This window comes from Trichosurus vulpecula, chromosome 2 (assembly GCF_011100635.1).
Source record: "Trichosurus vulpecula isolate mTriVul1 chromosome 2, mTriVul1.pri, whole genome shotgun sequence".
In the NCBI taxonomy this organism is placed as follows: Eukaryota; Metazoa; Chordata; class Mammalia; order Diprotodontia; family Phalangeridae; genus Trichosurus; species Trichosurus vulpecula.
Genome location: NC_050574.1, coordinates 74,873,846 through 74,878,870, shown reverse-complemented (window position 1 = coordinate 74,878,870; position 5,025 = coordinate 74,873,846).

The window sequence follows — 5,025 nt, the reverse complement described above, 5'->3', positions numbered from 1 at the left end:
GAAGTAAGGTGTAACAAGATTGGAAAGAGCATGAAATAATTTCTTTCTTTGTGCCATTCTTCCCTCAGCTCTACTTCTAACTCTTTGGACTTTGCCACTCAAGCTACCTCAGCTGCTATTTCACCCTGGAACTTTCCTCAGCCCCTGGGACCTTCTCACCTCAACACATCCATCATACCCTTTTAGCCTTCTCACCCTGGAATATTCACCTCCCTTTTCTTCAATTGGTGAATTCCTTCTAGGGCTCACCCCATTCTGTTCCATTTTCAGCCAAGACAAACCCAGGGCCTATATGAACATAATTATGAAACACTTTTCACGCAAATAAAGTCAGGTTTAAATAAATGGAAAAATATCAGTTGCTCATGGTTAAGCCGAGCTAATATAATAAAAATGACAATTTTACCTAAATTAATCTATCTATTCAGTGCCATACCAATCGAACTACCAAAAATTATTTTGCAGAGCTGGATAAAATAATAACAAAATTCATCTGGAAGAACAAGAGGTCTAGAATATCTAGGGTATTAATGAAAAGAAATGCTAGGGAAGGTGGCCTAGCCACACCAGATATTAAACTGTACTATAAAGCAGCAGTCTCAAAACTACCTGGTACTGGCTAAGAAACAGAGACATGGATCAGTGGAATAGGATAGGTACACAAGACACAGAAGTCAACGAATACAGCAATCTGCTCTTTGATAAACCCGAAGAATCCAGCTTCTGGCTAAGAATTCACTATTTCACAAAAACCGCTGGGAAAATTGGAAAATGGTAGGGCAGAAACTGGGTATAGACCAATATCCTACACCACATACCAAAATAAAGTCAAAATGGGTTCATGATTTAGGAATAAAGGCTGAAACTATAAGCAATTTGGGAGAGCAAGGAATACTTTACCTATCAGATTTATGGAAAAGAAAAGAATTCATGACACAAGAGATAGAGAACATTACAAAATGCAAAATGGGCTTTCTCAGAGCTGGCCCTCTACATAACCTGAATCTAAAAACCACAATAATTTACAAAGATTGTACTGTTGAGGTTTGGAGTGCTTGGGACACCAAAATACCACATACCAGGTCCTGCCTGAATGAATTTGACTAAAGCCTTCTTTCAGCCAAAGAAAAACAAAGTTTATTAAAGATTCGCTATATTGGTAGACTCTTAGTTGTGGGAAACAGATGGAAGTGATGGGGTTTAGACTCTGGGAGCCCCCTTGAACTCCCTTTGAATATTCCCACTAGATGAGGAGTTTGCCTGAGGCCATAATCCTTTCATTATTGTTAAACCCAAATCTCTAGGCGAGGATACTCTTAAACCCTCCATTGTCTGACTAGTTTCCACCCTTGATCCTATCAAAGTGTCTATGCCCAAATCTGTTACCCTCAAACTAGCCTAGACCTACATTGTCTGTTATCTACCTTAATCCCATTTTCTTGGTTCCTGGAGTCTGACCTCATTCCAGTCCCATCAAGCTCCTCCTTAGACTCCTCCTCAAGACCCTCCCTAAACTCCTCCTCCCATCACCCCAGGACCACATAAATCCCTCCTACAATCTTTGTGTATATAAGTTTCATCTTGCCTCCATGAAGGTGCTCAGATTCCATCTACCTCAAATGGAATCTGGCCCGCTTGTGAAAATAAGCATCACAAAGGGTGAGATTTCTTAAGACAACCCAATATGGCAAATCTGTAATAAACTCTGTCTTTTTCTTTGGCTGTGAGAAGGCTTGAGTCGAATTTATTCAAGCAGGACTTGACATGTTGGTATTTTGGGGTCTCGAGCACCCCTAAAAACATATAGTTCCCTGACCTCATCAGAAGGAGTTTTGTTTCTACAGAATTAAAAGCATCCTTCCCCCTACCCAAACCCAGCTTTAGCAGAATGTAAGTCAGATGACTAGCTCTAATCAGAGCTATGATCTAGCCAAAACCAGACTTCTGAGGGGTGAAAGGTTAGAGGCTTGTGCACATGCTTAACGAGCTGTTTGAGGGAGGTATGACATGGGCAGTTCAGGGGGTTGCATCCGGCCAATGAAGAGACAGGTGGGAGATTCGAATTGGGAGTCAATAAAAATACTGGCATTTGTCTGAGTCCTTGTACTCTCCTGTACTCCACTCAGGGGATGTACCCATATATTCAGAACAAATAAATGTAAAATATAGTTAAAACCTTCCTGGCTTTCCAATGAATATTGCTTATTCCTAGACTAAGTATGTTTCTAACATAAGGAGCCTGAGCATTTGTGTTGCTTGTATTGACAGAATCTGAGCTAGATTGAATTTGAGCACCTTCATGGAGGTAAGATAGATCTTATATACAGAAAGACTGTGGAAGGGTTCTAGGGGTGGCCAAATAGTCTGGGGTGAAAGTAAGAGGGGTTCAGGGAGGATCTTGAGGAGGAGTGGCCAGTAGGTTGGGGTGACTAGAGGTCAGACTTCAGGAACCAAGAGAAAGGGATTAAGCTGAAGGCTACCTGGAGATAAAAGACCATGGAGGGCTAGGCTAGGTTAAGGGAACCAGAGATTTGGGCAAATGCCTGATCAAGTGGGAAGATTCCAGCAGAGTTCAAGGGGGTTGCAAGAGCCTGTACCCCATCAGTACAACTTGATAAGATTTATGTGGGTCTGAATTTGAAATATTTTAAAAATGAACTTCAAACACATCACAACAGGAAAAGAAATCTAATCTTCATCCTCTTAACCTGTGATTTATTTTGGGAAGGATGTAAGAAAAACTGAAATTTTCTAATATAAAGGAGAAATAGCTAAAACTCATACTGAGTAAGAGGTGTTGATGGGCTATCTAGTTCAAGATGTCCAGTAGACAGTTGGTGACACATGAGAGAGGATTTGTTGAGTCATTAAGCAGCATCTGACTCTTCATGATTTCATGGACCATAGAACATCAGGCCCTTCTAACCTCCATTATCTCTTGAAGTCTGTCCAAGTTCATGTTCATTGTTTCTATGACACTATCTATCCATCTCATCCTGCACTGTCCCCTTTTCCTTTTGCCTTCAATCCTTGCCAATATCAGGGTCTTTTCCAGTGAAGCTTTTCTTCTCGTCATGTGGCCAAAGTATTTAAGTTTCAGTATTTGACCTCCACTGAATAGCCTGAATTAATTATGTATTGACTGATTTGATCTCCTTGCTATCCAAGGGACTCTCAAGTCTTCTCCAGCACCACAATTTGAAAGTGTTGATTCTGCATCACTCAGTTTTCCTTATATTCCAACTCTCACAGCCATACCTTGCTACAGGAAAAATTATAGCTTTGACTATATGGACCTTTGCCAGCAAGGTGATATCTCTGCTTTTTAGTATGCTGTCCAGATTTGCCATGGTTTTCCTTCCAAGGAGTTAGCATCTTTTAATTTCATAGCTGCAGTCACCATCCATAGTAATCTTTAAGCCCAAGAATATAAAATCTGACACTGCTCCCATTTCTTCTCCCTCTATTTTTGTCAAGAAGTGATGAGTTGCAAAGATCTTAGTTTTTTTATGTTAAACTTCAAGATGGCTTTTACACTCTCCTAGTTCACCTTCATCAAGAAGTTTCTTAATTCTTCTTCACTTTCTGCCATCAGAATGGTATCATCAGCATGTTTCTTGATTCACAAATTTAAAGACATCCCCACTCCAAATGTTCACATAGACTATTTGTGTCCGACCTGTGGTAGAGCTATCTGAGGTCATGTTGGTTTGATCTGACACAGTTGAACATACATACCTTGACCCTGACACAGTAATGTCATTTTGGTCATCTTCAAGCATGAAGGACAACAACCAACTGCCTGCAAATCTGAGACTGTTGATATTTCTCCAGGCAACCTTAATTCTAGCTTTTGATTCATCCAGCCTGGCGTTTCACATGATTTACTCTGCACATAAGTTAGATAAATAAGGTGACAACATACAGCCTTGTTGTACTCTCTTCCAACCTTAAACCAATCAATTGTTCCATGTTTGGCTCTAACTGTTGCTTCTTGGCCTGCATACACGATCCTTAGGAGGCAAGTTAGATGATCTGGTACTCCTATCTCTTTGAGCATTTGCCACATTTTGTTGTGATCCATACAGTCAAAGGCATTAGAGGATAAGGTGGCACAGTGAGTAGAGCACCCGCCCTGGAGTCAGGAGGACCTGAGTTCAAATCTAGCCTCAGACAGCTGACACGCTTACTAGCTGTGTGACTTAGGGCAAATCACTTAACCCCTATTGCCCTGCCTTACCCCTCAAAAAAAATAAACAGTAGGTAAACAAACCTGAGAAGCATCTTCATAGACATAATTTTGCCTATGGGAGCTGATGAGATTATCACTCGAGAAAGTATAGAGGGACAAGAGGTCCCAGGACAGAGCCTTTGAGTACATCCATGATTTTGGGGCATGACCTGGGAGAAGACTGAGCAAAAATGACTGAGAAGGAGAGGTCGGACAGGTAGGAGGGCAACCAAGGAGAGAACAGTGTCACAAAAATCCAGAGAGGAGAAAGTGTATAGGTGAGCAGACAATTGACAGTGTCAAAGGGAGGTCAAGAAGGATGAGGCCTGATTGAACAATTAAGGCTTTACTGGTAACTTTGGAGAGAATGGCTTTATTTGGATGATGAAATTGGGAGTTAGACTGCAGGCTTAGAAGAGGGTGAAAGGGGGTGAAGTGGAGATTGACAGCTTTCTCAAAGTGTTTAGCTGTGAAAAGAGGAGAAGATGTGGAACAATATCAGGGATGCTCGGATCAGATGCTCGGATCCTTTAAGGGTTAGGAAGATGTGGGTGTGTTTCCAGGAAAAAGACAGAAGCCTGAAGCACCTACAGAGACTCTAAAACTCTAGGTTTGAAGAAGACTGTGGAAAGTTGAAGGTCTCCCTATCTCTACATTCATCTTCACAGATAAAGAGATAGTCCCTAAGTTTTGGGACAGAGGTTATGCAGGGAAGCAGTTAATAGATAGAGATTGAAGATTAGTGAGAGAATGGGGAATGATCAAAAGGGCAAGCTTTGAATCATAAGAAGGAG